The 24,483-nt window shown below is 41.7% G+C and overlaps 2 long non-coding RNA genes across 2 annotated transcripts in view; both read right to left on the reverse strand.

Moving 5' to 3' along the window:
• Nucleotides 1–24,483, reverse strand: part of LOC144589313 (uncharacterized) — a 225,269-nt gene that overhangs the window by 121,005 nt on the left and 79,781 nt on the right. The window lies entirely within an intron of this gene.
• The window catches only part of LOC144589312 (uncharacterized), an 80,378-nt gene that overhangs the window by 53,571 nt on the left and 2,324 nt on the right, over nt 1–24,483 (reverse strand). The gene's annotated exons all lie outside the window — the stretch shown is intronic.

Consider the following 24,483-nt stretch of genomic DNA (forward strand, 5'->3'; position numbering starts at 1 on the left):
CAACAAAGCAGAAGACATAGTCATTCTGTGTTATTTGTGCTAAAATTATTTGCCTCATCTCTGCAATTTTGCTTAATTTGGGAAAAAATATAACTTTTGTTCTCATTCTCTTGAAAACACCACAAAATGCATTGTGCTTTGTTAACATATTTTTGTGGTTTTCTGTCATTGAATGCCACAATGAAACAAGAATGTACATTCCTCATCTACAATGTTATAGACAGAATTTGGTTAAATCACCTATTTGGACTACGTTTCTCAGACTCCTCAAGCCAGCATACAGTGATGGTTCTACTAGCTAGTGGATTCTGGGATATTAGTCCAAAACGGCTTCTTGTACTCTAAGACTAAATTGGAATATGGTAGCTATCATTGCAGTCTGAAGGGAACATGATCATCTTTATAGTACCATATTGTTCCTCTATACTTCATATGAAAACAGGTATATATTTATGGATAATAGAACAGACTCAAATTGATGTTACATTGAACATTTCTCCCATGACACTTTTGACCACTCACAACCAATTTGATAGAGAAGGAATTCCATTCAAGAAGAATAAATCTTAGGGAAATTATATCAATAAGGTTTGGGGATTCTTATGCTTAGTTACAAGGTGGCTGATACATCTATATGCATTTCTTGTCTTTCACTGCATCATCTCTGTGGCAGCTAACCCCCCTTCCATGACTTAAAGTAAAACTCAGTGGAAAATGTCATATAGAGAGCACAAAAGGGTATCCTGCAGACCATCTTGATTGCTGATGTTGGTGCCATCAGCATTCAGCCTGCCCGATGTAAAGTTTGAAATCCATTTTCCTCCTGATAACAAGGGCACAATATTGTGCAGCAATGTAGGGCCATTTCCTGACTTTTTGAATGATGGGTGCAGAAGCTCAATATCCCACCTTCATAAACCAGAGGTGTTTTTTTCCCCCTTTTTTTAAAGAATTAAATCTACTCCAGCATTCTATACAACTGCCTGTGGGAATGACATGAGTGCAAAACCTTCATCCCATAGCACTTCCCAGCAGCTGACATACAGAAGTATACTGCTTCTAATAATGAAGTTAATAAATATTGTGATTAGAAGCCTCTGATAATGCCACTTTATATCAATTTGTCTAGTTCTCTTTTAAAACCATCCAAGTTAGTGGCGACTTTTAGATCTTACAGAAGTGAACTCCATAATTTAGCTATATGAATTTGCTCATTTTAATGGTCCTGAATTTTTCACCATTCAACTTCAGTGGAAGACCCTGTATTAAGAGAGGAATGAGAGAAATACCTGCTAGCAACTTGGGCACAAATTGTGGATAGAGAAGCACAATATCCCACATTCATAAACCAGTGTTTTTTGAAAATAATTTGATTTCCTGGCCTTTTCAAATGAAAGTTTAAGTATACATACACTACACACAAATTATAACAGCAACTTGCCTCATGTAGAATTACCTAGTGCTTGTTTGTTCGTTTAGTCGTTTAGTTGTGTCCGACGCTTCATGACTCCATGGACCAGAGCACGCCAGGCCCTCCTATCTTCCACTGCCTCCTGGAGTTGGGTCAGATTCATGTTGGTTGCTTCGGTGACACTGTCCAACCATCTCATCCTCTGTCGTCCCCTTCTCCTCTTGCCTTCACATTTTCCCAACATTAAGGTCTTTTCCAGGGAGTCCTCTCTTCTCATGAGATGGCCAAAGTATTGGAGCCTCAGCTTCAGGATCTGTCCTTCCAGAGAGCACTCAGGGTTGATTTCCTTTAGAATTGATAGGTTTGTTCTCCTTGCAGTCCAGGGGACTCTCAAGAGCCTCCTCCAGCACCACAATTCAAAGGCATCAATTCTTCGGCGGTCAGCTTTCTTTATGGTCCAGCTCTCACTTCCATACATCACAACAGGAAAAAACATAGCTTTGACTATTCGGACTTTTGTTGGCAAGGTGATATCTCTGCTTTTTAAGATACTGTTGAGGTTTGTCATCGCTTTCCTCCCAAGAAGCAGGCGTCTTTTAATTTCGTGGCTGCTGTCTCCATCTGCAGTGATTATGGAGCCCAAGAAAGTAAAATCTGTCACTGCCTCCATATCTTCCCCTTCTATTTGCCAGGACGTGATGGGGCCAGTGGCCATGATCTTAGTTTTTTTGATGTTGAGTTTCAGACCGTTTTTTGCACTCTCCTCTTTCGCCCTCATTACAAGGTTCTTTAGTTCCTCCTCACTTTCTGCCATCAGAGTGGTATCATCTGCATATCGGAGGTTGTTGATATTTCTTCTGGCAGTCTTAATTCCTGCTTGGGATTCCTCCAGTCCAGCCTTCCGCATGATGTATTCTGCATATAAATTAAATAAGCCGGGGGACAATATACAGCCTTGTCATACTCCTTTCCCAATTTTGAACCAATCAGTTGTTCCATATCCAATTTTAACTGTTGCTTCCATACCCACAGGGAGAGTCGGTGAACAATGCCATCCCTCAGGAGTTGTGCACCATGTGTTACAACTTTTTCGACAAGGCCGTACGTATGGTCTGGGAGTGCGGCATAGGGGTGGAGCTCATGAAATGTGATGTAAAACAAGGGAGTTGGGTCTCCCCTTAGCTGAAGATAAGACAGAGGGACCAGCTACATCCCTTACATCCCAGGCCTTCTCAGCAGTGGCCCCTCGCCTTTGGAACAGTTTGCCCTCAGAGATCTGTCTGGCTCCCTCGCTGGGTGTTTTTAAGAACCAGCTTAAGAACTAGCTCTTTAGGCAGGCTTTCCCTCCTGTCATCACTTGATTATTTTTATTTCCCCCCATCTTTAACCATATTTTTATTGTTGCTTTTTATTTTATTATGCTGTTTTTATTCCATTTTTATTGTTAGTCACCCAGTGTAGACTTGTGTCTAGATGGGCAGTGTATAAATGAATGAATGAATGAATGAATGAATGAATGAATGAATGAATGAATGAATGAATGACGCTCTTGGGAATAGAGTTAGACCCTAAGCAGCAGATGTCCAGATTGCCTGATGGTAAACTAAGCAGCCTAAAGGCTAGGATTGTCTTGTCATCCAAAAAACATAGGTGTCACTGAAAGAATTGCAGGAAATAGTAGGGCATCTGAACCTGGCATGCAAGGTGGTGGCACCAGGTCATGCATTCCAGTGCAGGTTATGTGATGCAATGAAAGGTCTTCATCATCCTTTTCATAGAAACAGAGTCAAACGGAGTATGAGACAGGATCTACAAGTTTGGACTCAGTTTCTATCTAACTGAATTTCCTTTTGGAGGTCTGAGATTATACTTAAGGTTGAGTTCCAGGTCCAGATGGATGCAGCTGGTTACCTAGGTTTGGGATTGATTTTAAGGGCAAAGGGTGTGCTGAGCATTGGCCCGAGGTATGGCACCAGCTGGGAATTACTAAGGATTGGACATTTCTGGAATTTTCCCCATAGTCAGGGCCCTATGGCTGTCGGCTCACGAATGGGCTAATTTAGTGGTACGTTCTGGTGCAATAATCAGTCAGTGGTATGCACAATAAACAGCCTCAACTTGCATTCGGATCGTGTTATGGCATTGGTGTGTGCTTTTACATTGCGCGCCCTGAAATACAGTATTTTAGTTCAGGCAAAACACATTCCAGCCTTCGATAACCCTTTAGCTGATGCATTCTCATGCCACCAGATCAATCAGTTCCGGGAGTTAGATCCAGGAGCCAATAAATTCCCAGAGAGTCTTTCCCCAGAGGTCTGGCAAATAAGAGCATTGAATTTGGCCTTGGCTCCAAAGACATGGAAAGGGTAATTGGCAGTGAGTTTATAGTTTCAGGAATTTAGAAACTCAGTGGGTTTAGAGCTGTTGCGACCTGCCCTGGTAGAGTACCTATGGCAGTTCATCATATACTTCCATAGGAAGGGACTTGTGCCAGGTTCCATACAAGGATGGATGTCAGCATTAGCTTATCACACTAGGGTTAAGGGGTATCAGGACTATACCTCTGATTTTCATATATGGAAAAGGATTGAAGGTTGGGATGAAGAAAGAGGTTGGGTTAAATACACAAGGGCACCCATATCCCCTGTATTATTTGTGTTTTCTCCTGATAGGTAGGTACTTCCAGTTCAGTTGAGTAATTCTTTCCTTTATTTGGCCTACTGTCAAAGCAGGTTTTTCATGTACGCAACCCTCCAATGAAAATGGATGGAGACGGCACCTCACTAACCCATGAGGATCTGGCAACATAATTTTAATTTCCCAGTGGACCAAAGATGCAGTGGCTTATCCAAGGAATGGCACCAAAAATGCCCTTAAATAGCTCTATCAGGATTTTTTTTTAAAAAGAGAGAGAGAAAAGAACCTAAAAAAACCCACACAAGTTGATTAGTTAATTCTAGCTCTGCTTAAAGTTTATTTATAAAATCAGAAATGATGTAATAAATGTTTTACAGTAATATGCAACTGCCATTGCTACCGAATGTGGAATCGTAAAGCATGCCTTTTTCCTGAGGTGGCAAAATATGCCTTGAGTGTCTAGAATAAAAACATACTTTCAGAAACATGAAGATGTAATGAGAGACATTGGAGGAACCAGCAGCTCAAGCTGATCCCTTCTTTCCACACCCCCTTTTTGCTTTTTCCTGGCTGTTTTTAATTCTTTACCCATTTGCTTGGTTTTGAAAGTGCAGTTGTTCTGATTATTCCCCAGTCCTCACATCTGCTTTTGAATATTAAAGCTTACCATTTCATCTGATTGGCTCTCACACTATTATTCTTTGATATAGGACCACTTCTTAATAATGGCCCACCCTGACAAAAACCTCCATTAAATTCACTGTGGAAAGAAACCTACACACCTGAACCCCACACTGTTTCCTAATCATTGTCTAGGTTTCTCAAAATCAGCAGGTGGCAGCTCAGTCGATCATGCTTAAGTTCTTGGCTTTCTCAGCAGTTTTGTGCATCTGGCATTACTGGCTCTGTTCCCAGGCAGGTGTAATTTCAAACTCAGGGACTAGTGACAGCTTTTCTATGGATACAAATGTCACCGCTTACAGTTCAATATTTCATGCAGGCCTACAAATAGGGATTTATTCTATTAGGAAGAGGACCTTCCCCTTGCTCCCGATACAAGCCAACCGTTACATATGCCTTCCAGAGGTAGATCTAAGTTCAGAGAGAGACTTGCATTCTGAACAGGATGAAGTTTTAAAATTTTGATGGCTTTCTCTGCTTATCTTGCAAGGTTGGGCTCATCACTAGGCATGTAAGGCAGCAAATATTTGTCAGCACATTTGCTTCTCCTGTATTTTCAATGCAACAGCTTCCATCAAACCAGCAAATTGTGAGACTCTACAAAACCTAAAAACTGCTGCAGGAAACTCTCTCTCTCTCTCTCTCTCAAAAAAAAAATCACATTGCAAGTAGAATGGGTAGACTATAAAATCTGTTTCCAAAGATCCAGTGCTTCAGAAACTTGCTTCCTTTGGGCTGCTCCCCTCAGAATTACCTAGACAGCCTGCTGATTGACCATGCTCATTGGGAAATTCTAATAGCTGTAGCCCCTTCAAAAGTTACATTTCCAAGCTCTGACATACTTTCCTGCCTGTTCTTTAATGAGATAAAGGTATGATTTCCGCCAGCACCATTTGAGCCTCACAACACTCCTATGAGGTAGGCTAGGCAGAGAGAAGTTAGCTGCTCAGGAATCAGCCAATGAGCTTCACAGCTGAAGGGTACATGAACTTGGGCCTCTGGCCCTTGTCTCATGCATTAAGAACTGCACCACATTATCCCACACTACTTCTGTTGAAGGCTGCTCATGACCGTCTTTATATATATTCTTATATATATTCTTATATATATATATAAGAAAACTACTTTTCTTTACTTTGCCTTCAGTAATTCATGATATCCATTGCTTTTGAAAGCTATGAATGATGCACACTGTTTTATGAACATATTCCTCTATCACTTCTATTAAATGTTTGTGTAACATTCAAAAAATTCAAATACACTGGTGAAAAGGCTATATCTCTTATAAACTGAGTGATGTTTCTATTCATATTCATATTTTTGTGGTTTGTGTGTGTCTGTCTGTCTGTTTCAAGGGGACTGAATTGTCTACAGTAAGTTGGTCTTGACTTGGTCTGAATCTGAATCAGTCCTTGGGGGTGGGCTTTAAGAGGAAAAATGTTATTCTACCTTGTAAGCAAACATCTTGTTTCTTCTTTTGCACACTTCTCATTCTGAAACATCATCAGTGACTTACAAAGACAGGAGCTGTATGCAATAGTATACACTGGAGCTGAAATCACATGCACCATTCTTGAATCCCTAAAACCATTCTTGAAGTCTCCGGGAGCTCCCCCGATCCCTCCTTTAAAATGGAGGGAATCAAATTTCCAGATGCCATGAGGAAGCATAATTCTCTTCTAAAAGCCCTCCAGGAGAGGCAGTCTTTCTGTGTTTGTTTTAATAAAATACCCTCCAGTTTCTTTGTTTCATAATAGAGTGGTTAGAAGTACACCTTTTTTTATCAGAAGTGGTTGGTGCACCAATGTTGTCTTCAGGTTATGTGTGTGGAAATGACAAAGTTGCTGCCAAGCTGAGGCTTTGGGCAGTGTGACTGAGCTTTGTCCCCCCCCCCACGGATGGCAAGAGACTTTAAAGTCTCACAAGAGCTGTTTTGAAGAGGGGGAGAATGCCAGGTTATATAAGGGGTGTTCTCCTCTCTAACCATCTTCTTTTTCTTGCATTACATGAGAAAGAGGACTCCGCTTGGCTGGCTTACCGTTGCTGCATCACTGCATGAATCATCATTCCAAGAGGACAAGAGAACAACATCAGCTCCCTCCCATGGTTGTGTAATCCTTTTTTATTCTTAATTATTTAGGGCAAGTCTTCGATTTATTATATTTGCTTAAGCTGGGTGTGTGGGACTGGAGTAGGAGTGGGGGCAGCGGCAGAATGTCTGCGCCACCCGCAATTAGGTACGAGTGGGTCTAGACTGTCTGGCAAACCATTGTTTAGATAAACAAAAAATTAAAATAAGAATAATAAATAAAGAAGGTTAAATAAGTAGTAAGCAGTAAAAGGGACATCAGGGCAAGGAGCTGAACTGGGCTAATGGCGCGGGGTCCCTTGTTGAGATCCTCAGTGTAAGTGGTGCGGCAACCCCCCCCCCATTGCTCGCTTGAGTTTTTGGCATGAGAAGGCTCTGCACAGCTGCAGCTTTGACTTAATACAAAGCCATACACACACACCTCACGTTGCCAGATTGAAAGTTTTTTTAAAAAAATAAATAAAATAAATAAATAATAGGTTGACGTAGTTTGAATAAATATTATTATACTGGTCAAAGTAAATTTAACACAAACATACACATAGTTACAGTGCAATAGTTTCTTCATAGTCAAGGACTAATTATAATAAGATTTAATTGTAATTAATTGATTATCAATAAAATAAGATAAAAATTAATCAAATTAATTGATTAATCAAAGAGATTAAGTTTAACTATTATACAATTGTGTGGACCGAGAACTCCCAGAAGTACAAGCTGGATTCCGAAGAGGCAGAGGAACTCGAGACCAAATTGCTAACTTGCGCTGGATTATGGAGAAAGCCAGAGAGTTCCAGAAAAATATCTACTTCTGCTTCATTGACTATGCGAAAGCCTTTGACTGTGTGGACCACAACAAACTATGGCAAGTTCTTAAAGAAATGGGAGTGCCTGACCACTTTATCTGTCTCCTGAGAAACCTATATGTGGGACAGGAAGCAACAGTCAGAACTGGTCATGGAACAACTGAGTGGTTCAAAATTGGGAAAGGAGTACGGCAAGGCTGTATATTGTCCCCCAGCTTATTTAACTTATATGCAGAATACATCATGCGGAAGGCTGGACTGGAAGAAACCCAAGCCGGAATTAAGATTGCCGGAAGAAATATCAACAACCTCCGATATGCAGATGATACCACTCTGATGGCAGAAAGTGAGGAGGAATTAAAGAACCTTGTAATGAGAGTGAAAGAGGAGAGTGCAAAAAATGGTCTGAAACTCAACATCAAAAAAACTAAGATCATGGCCACTGGTCCCATCACCTCCTGGGAAATAGAAGGGGAAGATATGGAGGCAGTGTCAAATTTTATCTTCCTGGGCTCCATGATCACTGCAGATGGAGACAGCAGCCCTGAAATTAAAAGGCGCCTTCTTCTTGGGAGGAAAGCGATGACAAATCTTGACAGCATCTTGAAAAGCAGAGACATCACCTTGCCAACAAAAGTCCGAATAGTCAAAGCTATGGTTTTTCCTGTCGTGATGTATGGAAGTGAGAGCTGGACCATAAAGAAAGCAGACCGCCGAAGAATTGATGCCTTTGAATTGTGGTGCTGGAGGAGGCTCTTGAGAATCCCCTGGACTGCAAAGAGAACAAACCTATCAATTCTAAAGGAAATCAACCCTGAGTGCTCCCTGGAAGGACAGATCCTGAAGCTGAGGCTCCAGTACTTTGGCCATCTCATGAGAAGAAAAGAGTCCTTGGAAAAAACCTTGATGTTAGGAAGGTGTGATGGCAAGAGGAGAAGGGGACGACCGAGGATGAGATGGCTGGACAGTGTCTGCGAAGCAACCAACATGAACCTGACACAACTCCGGGAGGCAGTAGAAGACAGGAGGGCCTGGCGTGCTCTGGTCCATGGGGTCACGAAGAGTCGGACACGACTAAACGACTAAACACACAACACATTATACAATTGAATTAATTAAATTGGTAATTTATTAGGGCATTAATTAACTGAATAGTTAATTAATGCAGTTATCCATTAAATTGAGTAAATTGGTAATTAATTAGAGTAACTTTATCTAGTGATTGGGTGCCATAGGGGAGAGGTCATCAACCCCCGGGCCGTGGCCCATTGCCAGTCCGTAGCTTGAGCCTGACCGGGCCATGAAGACAGACCTCTCTCCCGCATGAACTCCCCTCCCCACAGCTGCTTTGCGTGTGTGCGTGTCAGCGCTGGTGTGAGCACTCTCTCACACATTCATGCAAGCCCCCCGCATGCACAAAGCAGCTGTGGGGAGGGAAGTGCATGCGGGTGGGGGGTGGGAGGTCTGCTTTTGCAGCCCGGTGGCGGCAGCGACTGGGGTGGGGGAGAGCCAGGAGGCAGGGCAAGAGCGAGGTGCTGCCTCCCAGCAGCGGGGATGGGGGAGGGGGTGGAAAAGAGCCCGGGTGCTCTCCTCCCAGCAGCAGCTGTGGTGATGGGGTGGGGGGCTGGAGAAGAGCCGGGAAGAAGAGCAAGGCCCGGGTGCTCTCCTCCCGGCAGCAGCGGTGGTAACGAGGGTATGGGGGTGGGCAAGAGCTGGGTAAAATAAAATAAAAATTAAAAAGACTCCCAGGCTTCTGCCATTGCTGTGGGTGGGCAGGCACTCCTACGCATGCACAAAGCGGTGAGGGAATGCACATGTGCCTGTGGCACGTACTCCCCAACCACTGCCCATGTGCATCGGAGAGGGCAAGCTTGAAGGGCCGCCCCACCTCCCTCAGAGACCTCACCAGTCCACACTTGTAAAAAGGTTGGAGAACACTGAATTACAGCGCTTGGGGGGAAAAGATACACTGGGCCATCACCAGACCAACAGTCATGAAGTAAAGATGGCTAGAGGTCTGGGGGTGTTTATTGGTGGCCAGCTGGGTTCCTGATGTCCTTAAGACTGCGAGAACCTGGGGCCGGGGACTCACCCATATGATTACTGATTTATCTATTTCCGCACTACAGCATGCCCCCTTTGGCAATTGATTGACAAAAAAATTGTGAATGATTATCAATAAAGTGTGCCCTGTGTTTTTAATCCATATCACTTGTCTTGCGTCTTTATTCCAGGGTTGGGGGGCAAATGGCCCAGGTCGTTCAAAGCTTCCCACCCTTGTGATAAACAGATGATTTAACTGTCACATTTCATATAAAAGAGAGCAGCTTCTTGGAAGCAAATCATTGCTACAATGCATTAGAATGCATTTCCAATGAAATGGGTGGTAGTGATGATAGAAACTGTGTTTATCTAACTACTTTGGGTGAAAGATTTGCAAAAAGCTTTTTTGACGTATATGAAAGTGTAATCACTCACCCTAGCCCCCTTCTACATGAATGTACCTGCAATTCTCAGAGTCTTTTTCCATCGTGATAAAAAGCAACTCAGGTTTTCTCTGCTTATCTGTCAGTATAAAACTCCTGTTATTGTGCAGCAGTGAGGAGAAAAGATAATACCCAATTTCTAGAACGTTCAAGAATAGTTTTATCTTGCATTTTCTGAAGAGAATAAGATACATGCCCACAATATACTCGACATACATAATTCTAAATACTTACTCTTCTGAAAGTTAAAAAAAACCCAGATATATGTATAATAAGGAAAGGTATGTAGGACAGAAAATCAGGAGCTAATTCTGAGTTATGTCATGCCAAGACATCAATAAGATATTCGCTTCTTGTATGCTGAGTAGGGGATAGTCTGACACACCTCCATTGGCAATAAATCCCATAAGGAGGCTGTCACCACTGAGAAGGCCCATTTTCTGGTCACAGACTTCTGAGCTTCCTCTGGTTGACCGTCTGTAGCATCAAAGCTTGGGAAGTGTATGTGTTAGATTTATTAAGTAATAAGATCTCAAACCACTAAGGGCTTTATATGTGAACATTAACACCTTAAATATTTGGTTAATTTTGTTCCATATAAAACAACTACCCTTTATTCGTGAAAAATGACATTTATTTACCCAGAAAGAATGGATGAAATGCCAGTTTTATGCAGGATTATTATAATTCCCATGCAGAATAGCATCTTTCATGCACAAAATTAAAACGAATGAAGCTGTTTCCTGCACAATCAAATTCTGCTTCCTACAGAGAACAGGTAAAAAATAAGGAGAGGAAGTGAAATCAACATCACATTTTTATGGGACACTTAGACATCTCTTGGTTTGCTTAGATTCTTCAAGTAGTGTTGTCAATGAGTTTAGGCATGTCAAGATTAAAAGAATCACAGCAAATGAGAAAAAAAAGAGTACTTCTCACATCCCTAGTTTCCAGTAAGTTGAGCTAACTCACAGCATGAGCCCCAAAATGTTATAGAGGTCAGTGGGATGGTTTGCTTGTTTTTGCTTTTCCCTTTCATTTTTCAATTGATTGTGAATTCAGGCAAGTATAACTTCTAAAACATCAGTTTGTTTTGGGGGGAGAGTGGGGAATTCTGTCTTCACTGCAGAAATATTTTCATCGACAAAGGTAGATGTTGAAAGAGAATGAGAGGAACTCAGCATCTGATGCATGAGGATTCCACCCACCCCAGATTGAATGCAGGCTCCCTGAGTTAGCTCATCGTTCAATTTGTAGGATGTTACAGCTTCTAGTGGAATTGGTAAAGGCACTTAAGACTAGGAGTGAAAAGCTAAGCAGCTAAAAACAATGCATTGCCTCTTCAAAGCCCTGTAAGAGGATTCTGCTGGATTTGGGGAAGAAATAGTTAGACAGCTCCTATCATTTATCGCTACAGGGATGACTGTCATATTTCATGTGGTGGTATGAATACAGTGGTGCCCCGCATAACGAGCGATTCGTTTAACGATGAATCTGCATAGCGATGTGTTTTTTGCGATCGCAAAAGCGATCACATTGTGATATTTCTAATGGTAAAACATTGCTTTGCGATGATCGGTAAGTGTTTCACTTACCGATTTTCGCATAGTGATTTTTTAAACAGCTGATTGGCGGTTCCAAAATGGCCACTGGGTAAATAAAATGGCCGCCCACTGTGTTTTTGCCCAGATTCCTTGCTTACCGGGCAGCGAAAATGGTGGCCGCATGGAGGATTTTCACAGAACGGTGAGTTTTTTGCCCATAGGAACGCATTAAACGTGTTTTAATGCATTCCTATGGGCTTCTTTGTTCCGCATAGAGACAAATCTGTATATCAACGATTTTAGCACTGTACAATGAATTTGACTATATTTGCTGCCAAAATATATAGACCAAAATCCTATTTAGAGTTTACAACATACATAAAAGAAATGACACAGTGTCCCTTTGCCCAGTCTGCTCCCCTTTACATGATTGGTTGTACAACTGGTTACACAACCAGTTTTGCAATCAGCACTCACCATCTCATGTGAAGGAGAACCTGCCAGAGGGGAAGGATTACATATGCCATTGCTTTTCTGCAATCATGTAAGGCAGGCAGGATACTGGCTGTGAGGGTTTGAGAGATGCCATTTATCCCCAGACATGCAATGGAAACACGCCAGCCAGGGTCACAAGTACAGTGGTGCCTCGCATAGCGAGGTTAATCCATTCCGGATTAACCTTCGCTATGTGAAAACTTCGTTAAACGGAAAGCAAAAAGCCATTGGAACGCATTAAACTTAGTTTAATGCGTTCCAATGGCTTCCGTACTCACCGTTCAGCGAAGTTCCTCGATACCGCCGCCATTTTCACGCCCTCGGTAAGCGGGGTGCGAAACTGGCGGCCATTTTGGAACCGCCGATCAGCTGGGAGGCGGGCTCTTGCAAGGAGGGAGCCACCTCCCTCCTCTGCAAGAGCCCGCTGCCCAGCTGGGTAGAAACGCCGGTCGGCTCTTGCTAAGGAGGGAGGTGGAGGTCCTTGCTCTCCTTAGCAAGAGCCTTTCTACCCAGCTGGGAGGCGGGCTCTTGCAAGGAGGGAGCCACCTCCCTCCTCTGCAAGAGCCCGCTGCCCAGCTGGGTAGAAACGCCGGTCGGCTCTTGCTAAGGAGGGAGGTGGAGGTCCTTGCTCTCCTTAGCAAGAGCCTTTCTACCCAGCTGGGAGGCGGGCTCTTGCAAGGAGGGAGCCACCTCCCTCCTCTGCAAGAGCCCGCTGCCCAGCTGGGTAGAAACGCCGGTCGGCTCTTGCTAAGGAGGGAGGTGGAGGTCCTTGCTCTCCTTAGCAAGAGCCTTTCTACCCAGCTGGGAGGCGGGCTCTTGCAAGGAGGGAGCCACCTCCCTCCTCTGCAAGAGCCCGCTGCCCAGCTGGGTAGAAACGCTGGTCGGCTCTTGCTAAGGAGAGCGGGGACCTCCACCTCCCTCTTTCGCAAGAGCCGGCTGGCGTTTCTACCCATCCTGGGCTTGGATCCGCCCCGTGCTCAGCTGAGCGCGGGGCGGATCCAAGCGGCGGCGGCGGCAGGGTGGGGGGGTGTCCGGACCCCCCTACCCTGCCCCAGCTGCCGGGATCCAACCCGCGCCGCCTATCCCAGTCATGCTAGCATGACTGGGATAGGCAGCGCGGGGCGATTGCAAGCGGCGGCGGCGGCAGGGTGTGTGTGTTCCGGACCGCTTCCAGTGCTTTGCCTGGAAGCTTTCCAGATCCACCCTACCCTGCCCCCGCCGCCGCTGAGAGCCTTCCGAGCTCTCAAAGGGGTTCTCTCCAATGTCGGAGGGGGGCACTTTGAGAGCTGGGAAGGCAAAATGTTGGCAGTCGGGCGGTGGCTTCGGGGTCCTTCCGAGGCCGCCGCCCACTGCCGACATTTTCCCCCAGCTGAGCGGCGGGAGTGGTCCTTCAGAGGCTCCCGCCGGTCAGATGGGGGAAAATGGTTGCCTATGGGGAAAAATCGCAAAGCGATTTTTCCCCATAGGCAACATCGTAATGCGATCGCAAAAGCGATCGCAAAATCCGCAACGGTATGCGGATTAATCGTTAAACGGTGCACTCGTTAAGCGAGGCACCACTGTATTTGGGAAACAAATATCCTTGAAGCATCAGATAATCATCACAACAAACTCTGATGTACCTTTTGTGCTAAGTAAAGGATTAGCCAAATTGTAATTACTTCATAGCAAAACTCAACTAGTAACACTACAGGTAAGCCTCTAGTTTCACTTCCAATCTTGAAGAGCTATTTCAAAGACACAATTTCAAGACTGTAGCCTAAGAAGTCCTTGTTTCATTGACTTCATTGATAACATAAATTGGCACACAGTAAGGCAGTTAACATGCTTCATGCTCATTTTTTTACTTCAGTGACAAATGAAGGCTTTTACAGTGTGTGAGTGTTAAATCTATGTAAAAAATCAAGAAAAAACTGGAAACAATTGTGGAGAAATAGGCAACTGTATTAGCAATGTGGGCCTTACTGTTAAGCCCACTGAAGCAATTGCTTTAGGTGAAAGAATGCAATTAGTTATTGTGACGATTGCCCAATGTCACTCCTGTCACTCATAGTCAGGATCTCATTTGCATGGGCTTATGAGAGGATTTGAGGGGAGGAATCAGCAAAAAAAGGTTTAGAAGATAAAGATAGGGGAGATATAGAATTTGCCGATAGTCAGATAATCAGAGGGATAGTGAGAGAAGAGAGAGAAGGAACAGATATTAATACAGTACAGATAAGCTGGTCTAGATAAATAGACAGAGAAGGAGGTGATTGGTTATGTGGTAAGATATATGATATCTTACTGATTTGATTGTGTACAATGAATATCTGAAGAACATCTGTGATTATGATTAAATTTGATACACTTCAATAAATAAGTTCTATTGGTAGACAAGTGTTTGACTAAAGTCTTTTATATTGTGGATAAAGGAAATCCACTGGTGGCAGTGAGGGAAAGAGAAGACTGAACTCTTTGTGAGGACATAACACATAGGTGCATCAAAGGAGTGAACGTCACAATTGGTGTCAGCTGGTGGGATGACATAGTGTGAGCTCTTTGTTTGTTACCACATGGTAAATGTCACAGTTGTGAATACCATTGCCTGGAACCATCCCACCCCACAGACATTGCTCCTTGCCCATCTTAAATATACTGAATAAATCCCACCACCCACTTATGTGTTGCCCTAAGAGAAACAAACGGAGGCAGTGGTACTTACAGAGGCAAAGGCCTAGGTTTCTGCAGCAGTAGCTCCTCTCCTTGAATGCCAGTTCCTTGCTAGAGATTGGAAACAAAACACTCTGGGGGGATTGTCTCTAAGACAGCCTGCTTTGGAGCACAGGTGATCTCAGAGGCCACCTATCCATCATGCTTCAGGTTCCTCCCCACAGATTTGGCATTCAAGGAAAGGAGCTGACTCTATAGAGAGCTATCCCATTCCTTCTGTAAGCACCGTCATATGTACTTGTTTCTTTTGTGGTGGCCTGTGTTAATATGGAGACAGAAAAAATGACAGTTGATCCATGTGGGAGCACTCAATGGAAGGGCAGTGCTTCTGCCATCCCTGTGTTTTAGGGAGGCAGGATTTGTGTACACACTTTTGTGCAGGTGTTCACGGGATGTAGAATAAATGTCCAGTTGAAGAAAACACAGTGGCTCTATTTCTTACAGAGACTGTTATGTCTGTTTGAGCAAGGTCATATTCACCTAAGTATGGTAAGGGTTAGGGTTACAACTAGAGATTGGCATGAACTGCCAATTTGGTGGTTCATGCTAGTTCATTTATCAGTTGAACTGGTGTTTGGTGTTTCAAAGCATTGCCTCCTCTGGCAGATGCACACCTGGAAGCAGTGGTTTGGCCTCACTGCTCCGCCTCCTACAGGCACTGCCTTTGAGTGGGTGCCTGCCGGAGGAATTGGGCCAGGAGCATATCAGATTCAAAGTCCTCTGTTGGGTGTTTCTGAACCTCAGGAGAAGAGATCTCTCTCTCTCTCTCTCTCTCTCTCTCTCTCTCTCTCTCTCTCTCTCTCTCACACACACACACACACACACACACACACACACACACACACACAGAGAGAGAGAGAGAGAGAGAGAGAGAGAGAGAGAGAGAGAGAGAGTAAGCAAGTGTATTTTGTGAAAACCATGAGTTCTCAGTTACCTGGACATAGCATGTTTTATTGAACAGGTGGTTCAGGTCCTCAATAATGGGTGTCAGTAGGTTTCTAAGCAAAAGTTCATAAGCTTTGCAGTATAATTCAAATGAAACGTTTATTTTGGCAAGTCTGTACATACCTTTCTAAATGAACAGTGAAACCAAGATGATTGATATGTTACATCTGCATCTCACTCTTCTTTAAAGGAGTTCAAAGCAGTCTCCATCAGTATAGGGATCCCCCTCTAATTTTATCCATACCAGAAAACTGTGGGGTAGGTTTGGACAAGATATGAATGATTCCATCCCTCCCAAGATCACTTTGTGGGCTTTGTAGGAGAGAGATATTGTGCATATATGTCTTTTCAGCCCAACTTCAGTTCTTGAGTAAAATGTAAGCAAAACATGTGCTTAACTCTCCCCTTGAAATCAATTGAATTAAAAGTATCCTGACATTCTTTCTAGCGAACAGTAAAACCATTCTACAGAGAATTAATTTTAAAAAAAGGCACACAATTCAGAGAAATACCGAGGCAATCAATATAGGCTATACTATTGCTAAGGTGGCTGCCTTATAATGATTTACTGCCACATAAAGTCCATTTTGGTTTTCTTTGAATTTTTAAACATTTGCCTGGTTTATGTTTTAGTACTGCAAGCACAATATCTTAGTCTGTGACACTGCATTAGGACACCTGAACCTAAACATTAATTGTCTGTACAGCAAACTTTAGGGCCGGGCAATAGGTTTTACTTATGAAGCTACAACAAGATTAACTTGATTCACATGCCCTCTCCAAAAGTCTTTGCATACAATTTTCCTAGCTGGATTAATTAAAATCACAACTAGCTTTGTCTTCATTTTGTTAGGTCAATCACAGGGTAATTGGCAGTCTTTTGATGTCAAGAGCCAGGGTGTAAATATTCCAAAGCTTGCTACAGAGACAGTAAGAGACACAGCCTCTCAAGAAAAAAAAAAAGGCCATCTCAGCCAGATATGTGGCATCAGTTTTGTTGTTGTTGTTGTCTTTGCATCGTTCATGAAGGAGGTGGACTTAGAGCCTGAGGAAGTGGAAATCTTGCTATTTGTTTTATTTTTAGTGGTCCAATAAAAGGTAAAACTTACTTTTGCATTTGTTAGGTATAATTTAGCTGAATTCATAAGAAAGGCTGAACAATTGCAAACAACTAATTGCTATTTAACACATACACTGGAAGTTGTCAAAATTGGCAACCATATATTGGTGTTCCCCCCCACCCTAATTCAGACAAAAATTAAAATTGCAAACAAAAATGCCTAACTGTGAACCCATCCAGTGGCACAATTAGCTATATGTTTGGTGCAGCTAAGGATGGCTCTCCAAAATCTCCTTCCCACTTTTTAAACTCAAGAACTTGTTCCTGGTACCATCTTAGGTTTGGACCTTCAACCTCCAGTTAAATAATTCTGCATCACCTTCATTCCTTATTAAAACTGGTATTTAGAAATGGCGGAAGCAAGTTGAGAAAAGAAAGGTTCAGCAGAAAGGATCTTGAAGCAAAGAAATAAGTCCAAATTAGTCACCGTATGTCCAGATCAACTTGAGAGTATACAATTGTGGTTATTTTTCACTCCCCTATTAATAATGGTTACCGCCAAAATGCAATAGGAGTATTAAAAATAACTATTGCATGCCCCCAAGTTGATTCAGACTTATGGTGACTATTTTCAGGGTTTGCTAGCTAAATAGTGTTTCCCTTCTTGTGTGGGTGCTCTGGATTGTGCTGCATGCCCGAGACTACACAGGTTGGCTTTTCTAAAAGAGAAAAAAAAAGAAATGTAATACTGCCTCGTTAATTTATATTTCAAGATCCTTTCTGCTGAGAGGCAGGGAGTGAAAAAGAAAACCAAATCTCAATGATGTCTATTTTCCAAATTGCCCTCAGAACAATTTAATTTTTTGAACAAATGATTGACTCTTTAATACAAATGTTTGTGGTGTCTGATGAACAGCAACATAGTCACTAAGTAACCCAGACCCAGGGCAACCATAATGTTTTCCATACCAATGCTAATAGCATCAAGTAGTTAACAATACAATAAATCTCTGTACTGGCCTTGTATTGACTGAATAATTTTTAGAGACTAAAATTTTGATACCAGGGTAGCTGAGTTCTGGACATTTTACCATACATGTTTGTGTTAATGCTTGTGATTAGAGAAGGGCATGAACCATGGGTTCAGCAGTTCATGCCAATTGGCCAAACTGGTATTTGACATTTGAAAGCCCCCACATCCTCCAGCAGGTACCATTCAAAGGCAACGTCGGGAGGAGGCAGGGCAGGCCTGATGCCTCCAAGGTCATTTATCATCTGAACTGGTGTTCACCACTTCAAAGCCTAAGAAGAAAACCCTGAATGATGCAAAGCAACTGAAATTGTATATAAACAGTGCAACCCTCCACCGGGACCGCTGGAGGTGTGTTAAATCCTTGTCTAGGAAGCCCCATTCCCTTTCTAAAACTTCAATGAATCTTGTGAAGGTACAAAACCTTTTTCTTTTCTTAATCAATAAAGGATCTCCACATATCACTGAAGTTATTTCTATATATAAAACTATCACACTTCAACTTGTCATTAATAGCTATATTCCAAACTTCTTTATACCATTTGCATAATTGAAATTCATATTTTACTTTCCAGTCCCTTGAGCTTTGTAAGGAAGAGAAAGTCTTCTTTCAGGTTTCCTTAACTTTTGGTTTGGTTTTGTTTTTAGAGAAAGAAATCAGTCAAATTATGTATTCCATTATATTCCACTGTGGGGGTGAGGATTCAAGGTAAGTGTACCGCAGTATGAAAAAGGATGAGTTCAATATTCTTTTGTTTGTATGTATGTTTAATAATAAAAACACATTTTAAGTCTTCTTTTAATCATGGGGAACTGGGCTAGTAATTAGCCCATGATATGAGATAATCTAATCACCCTGAGAGCATTGATGGAAAAAATGTATTTATGTTCTATGGATTAATGATTTAATAATTCTGCATTTCTCATCCATGACAAGTTTGCAAGAGGCAATTCCATTTGTTATTATATGTGATTTCTTCATTGATTTTCTTTTCCGTTAAGGATGGCAGTGAAATTACTAAGAAAAAAAAAGTATGTGCTAAATTTTTCTCCCCTCCCAAATAAATTGACCTTGAAAATATCTGCTAATTCTTAGTATAGGATGTTTTATATAATCATTTTTATATTCTAACCTTTTGGTTTTTCTACATATGTATGTGTATATGTGTGCACAATGCACATAAACAAACATGTAAGCTAAGCACATATGGGTTGATACACAAATCTCAGACTCTTGATGAGTACAGTATTCTTTCAATAGATCAAATTCATTACAATGGCAACAGATTTCTATGTTTAAACTGCATCAGCTGCACTTAATCCTGCAGAAAATAAATGGCAGGAAAAAGACACAAGAATAAATAATGTAGAATCCTCTTCAATACCCATAGTCTAGAAATATGAAGAAACTTCATTACATTTCATTTTTCCCCATTCAGAACCATCAGCACAACACAATCTGTTGAGATTTGTCTTCTCCAATGTAAGAGCAAGACAAGGAGGACTGCTTTTTCTGCTCATTGATGTTTTTGTAATTTGCACTAAATATCTCAGTACAAAATTAGTTTATTTTCCATTTGCTGAGCAAAATATGCACAGAAATACTGCGTGATTGATCAAAAATGCTTGAATAAAAGCTTTCAATTTCATCTTCTTCAGTTTTGACAGTTGGACAGTAGACTTGAATGGGGTTTGCAATGTCATATTAGTTTATGTTTAGGATTCAAGACTTCTTATTCTGTTAGTGTTGTTTTTATCTTTAGGCATTATTTTGTGTGAATTTTTTTATTTTTTTATTAATTTAATTTATATCCCGCCTATCTGGTCAGTTATGACCACTCTAGGCGGCTTACAACTTAAATAAAATACAGATAAAATACACAATTGAATATAAAATTATGAACAATAGACAAATTCAACAAGGTGGAAAATGAACAGTAGGGGAGAAAGGGAAGGAAGACATCAGGGATTAACTGGGGGGGGGAGGCCTGCCGAAACATCCATGTTTTTAGTTGGTTTTTAAAGGTACCCAGCGAGGGGGCCGCGCGAATCTCCGGAGGTAGGTTGTTCCAGAGGCGAGGAGCCACCGCCGAGAAGGCCCGGTTTCTAGTTTTTTCCTTCCGGGCCTCCCTCGGTGTCAGGCTCCTCAGCCTCACCTCCCAACTCGCACAAGTGACACGGGTAGAACTTGGTGGGAGTAGGCGTTCCACCAAGTATTGAGGCCCTTATTAAGTGGTTGCATATGTCAACATAGCATATGAATGTTATTCAGTATGTTCCCTGTAAGCTGCCAGAGCAGTGGTTCACCACTAGATGGGTGGGATATAAATCCAGTGAATATTATTATTATTAATAATAATTGAATAATGGTTATGTTGATAGGTTTTCCACAAAGTCTAATTGATATTATCTGGTCAGATTTTGCATTAGAGCCTCTAATTGCACATGCTACATCTTGCCTCAGTATTAGAACCACTCCATTTCTTCTGACTTTGCCATTTCTAGCACAGAACAATTTTTAGTTGTCTGACAGAAAATGGCTCATTCTAGTACTCTTTAATTCACTGACACAGAATACAGTGCAAAATTTAGAATATTTATAGTAAGTGGCCATATGAGGAAAATGGAGGGTGAGGGAGAAATTGCAGAAATGCTCTAGAGAAAAGTATTTGATAAATTTGGGCTCACAACAAATTCTTCACAGATTTCAAAGCAGATCAACACACAAATGAAAAGGCTACAACAATGGGTGTGTGAGGTTGCTTCTGGATTGAGCTGGAGATGATGGAGTCACAAGTTTTGTATAAAATGAAATAACAATCCGCCCTCATTCACTTTTATCATCCTTGAAACTTTCTATGATAAGTGGAAAAGTCTTATTATATTCCTGTGGTTTATTAGCATCCATATGGGGTCAATTCCTATGTTTGTAGGCTGGAAGACAGTTAGAGGAGCAAACATTCACATCTGTGCTATAATCCAGAAAACATCTGTGGCCATAAGCTTCACACAAAGTTCAGCAGAAAGCTATGGGCTTGCAGCCCTCATTTCAAGCTGGGTGAAATGGTCCATGAGTCTCCAGCATTGGTCTCCCAGCACCCCTGGTGAAAAGGCAACTTGCAAAACCCTGACATATGCAACCACTTAATAAGGAAGTAACTGTGAGACTGGAAATCACACGCTGGCTTCTCAGGCAATGATATTAATGATACATATTAATATTCATGTATTTCTGTTGAGATCAGTTACTGTGATATTGACACTTATATTTGGAGTAACACCATAGTGGCTTTCAGTCTCAGTGCATTTGGATTTAGTGTCCCCTCAGATAATTTTAGTTGAACTTTTCTAATGTCTTAGATCTTATTTTCATTCTTAGACATATTACAACCATCTCCAAGGAACATACCACTAATTGTTGAGATAATGATAAAACAAATGTTGTACTAAAAGAACTCCAAAAACCGCATGTAAACGGCTGCATTAGCATTGAACCAAAGTGCACTTCAAAACCCATTTGGCTTACTTAAGATTATTCAAAACAGATAACATGCAAGTATCAAATTGGTTTTGAATTAGAATATTGACTGTAGCTCTGGCTCAGGGAACAAAACAGTGAGCAGCGGTATGTGCTTCTAATGGATCACACTGATTTTTGTTGCTACCAGGGTGCAAGTTGCATTTCTTCATGAAATAGGTGCTGTTATCAATGGTTACAGAGAACATGTTGATTTTCCCACTAGAATTAGCAGCTTGCTCCTGTATATTATCTTGCCTAGAACAGCTGCATGCAATCAATATTGTGTCATGTTTTTGAGCACATCCACCATGCTGCACATGACAGCATCAGTTCCTTCCTCGTGTCTGACTAGCAGCAGAAGCGGCAATGAAATCAGGAAAGTAATCTATTTCTTTACAGGAACTAATCTTTCGGCAGTAGAATAACAATACTTATCCTAATACCACTTTCTCGAAAGTAGAATCTTTCACAGCACTTCTGGGGATGGCAAAATTTAGATTTGTATTCATTTTTCCTTATCTCTCTTTACCTTTCAGCCCCTTAAATGTACGGTTCCTGGAGAATTCAGTGCGCTGCTTACTATTTTAATCAAAGGTGTGTTGAAGAGTTAATTGGAATCTGCAAGCTGTGAGACAGATAAGGGACTCAAAATAACCAGAAAGAGGACTAGTTCTCCAGAATCACACTTTGGAGGGGCTTTTCAATAAAAGGAGCACACTGGGTTTGCTCCATGTGCATTTTTTCTCTGCTTTATCACTGGTACAGATGTTCCTAAGAATTACTGTAAATTGAATGGTACATAGGGTTTAGGGTTTAATCTCATGTGCATAATCTCTAGGACTGCATAGTAATCACCACCATAATCATCACCATCAGAATTTGATTCTTAAATAAGAGTGTGACGTTGCCAACACACATACACAAATTCTCCAGTACATCAAAGGATTTGAAAGTGTAAGAAAAACAAATTAGCAAGAAGAATCTAGTGTGGTACCTTTGCATGATGAAAAGATAGTTCGTAACATTTCCCACTCAGTAATAAGTTTGTTTTGACACAGAACATCTGAACTGTTATACTGCCCTAAACCAGCTGCAACATGTCTTCTTACTTTGTCCAACTTTGTTTGCATTTTTTTATCTGAAAGAAGAAGGGGCTGTAACACAGCACAAGCTTTGCATGCAGAAATTCCAGAGTGTCATCTCTGACATCTCCAGTGATGCTGAGAAAGCCAACTGCCTGAAACCACTGAGAGCTACTGATGGTGATACTACATGGTGACTTGATGTAACACAATTCATCATGAAATGGGAAGAAACTGCTAGTAGGCAGGAGTGAATGAAATTAGGAATTGGTCATTGAGAAGCATGGGAAATGAGCTCATCACATAGTATAGGGAAAAGATTACCAGCTGTGAAGATCTTCATGCCAAGACACAGCTAAAGGCATCACTACAGTGGTCAGATATAAGGTAGTCTACCTATCATTAAACCTATAGCTATCTCATAGAAACAACAGATAGCACAGAGGAAACCTATAGCCTCTAGATGTTACTGGACTAGTTTTCATGAGCCCTGATCATTACTCATATTGGCAAGGACAGATGGAATTTGGAGTCCAACAGCATCTGGAGGATCAGGTCCCATGTCTGACTAGTATGGTTCTCCCATTTATTCGAATTTTGCTTTGCTTGTCTTCACATGGGTAGAGGTTTTTTTCCACAATGCTTATTGTTTATCCCCAGTCTATGTTCCCAGCTTTCCCTGTTTGTCACTGTGTTGAAAGTACATGTCATGGACACATCGTTTTTTACTATGAGTTGTCCATATGTTGTAATTCATCTTGCTTATTTTTCTTGCATTTGATTATTTTGATAATTTTTTCTCTCCCTTATTCCCACACCCTGTAATTTCCTTGCTGGACCAGAACCTTTCTTGCACCTGAGCAAACCTGTTCCTGGAGTATGACCAGATCCTGAAAAAAAGTCTCAAGAGTAGCTTTTGACAATTCCAAGTCTGCTGCAACCTTCCCCCCCCCCCCGGGCTCCCATTTGAGCCAGAAAGCAAGAGAAGTGATGACCAGCTTTACGGTATACAATAATAGATCACAGCTACAGTATAATATCTGATACATAGCAATATAGTTGGCAAATCCCTATATGAGAGAAGAAGGAAGGAGAACACTTAAGAACCTTCTTTTCTCAGCTGATCCCTTGAGCTGCTAGGCAATGACCCAACTGAGGAAGTCAGTCTCTCAGTTGCCCAGTTCTGCATGAAGGCTTCCTTAGGTTAAGTCTGATTTCCAAATGTCCAGGTTTAATGTCCAGCCAAATGTCATAAAACACTGAAATTGCATCCTGAGAGATTTTACCCTTCCCAAGACTTTGCAGTGCAGTGAAATATGAATATCTCCCCATTTCCAGCCAATTGCCAGGGCAGTAAAGGCACTGCTATGGCACTGGCCTGAAGTTATCACTCCTCTTGATGCAATCTTCCCCTGCAAGGGAAGCTTCCAGATGGTGTCCTGATTTCTATATTGCCTTTTGACAGAACAAGGCATCAGGCTGACTTACCTGGGTAAATTGTTGTTTGCAATGATCATCTAAAGCAAAAGAAATTCACTGTGGACTAGTGTCCTGTTTTCTTGCTTGTACATAACTTTTGCAAACAATGGTAAGTACATCAATTTATGGTATCATAGATCTCTATGAACATTTCATGCTGTACAACAGTACTGGCAGACACTCACGTCCTTCCAAGGCATAAGGGGAAAGCAGAGACCTCAGAACATACCAGTCTAAGCCAGATATTTCTGCTGAAAGCAACTGAGGAATTGAAACTCATTTAAAATATAGAGAGGAAACCACAATGTTGTGTTACAGGATTGACTACACCAGCTTTTAATATTATATTCACCACAGCCTGTCTAGTTTAATACTTGTTGGAAGAGATTGTTCACATGGAGGTGGAGGGAGAGGAAAGCAAATGCTCAACTTAGATATATGTTTATTATTTTCTCTTTCAGGCTACAGTGCTATTATAGATGTAGTTATTTTCTTGTTGAATTCCC

Source organism: Pogona vitticeps, chromosome 4 (assembly GCF_051106095.1).
Source record: "Pogona vitticeps strain Pit_001003342236 chromosome 4, PviZW2.1, whole genome shotgun sequence".
Taxonomy (NCBI): Eukaryota; Metazoa; Chordata; class Lepidosauria; order Squamata; family Agamidae; genus Pogona; species Pogona vitticeps.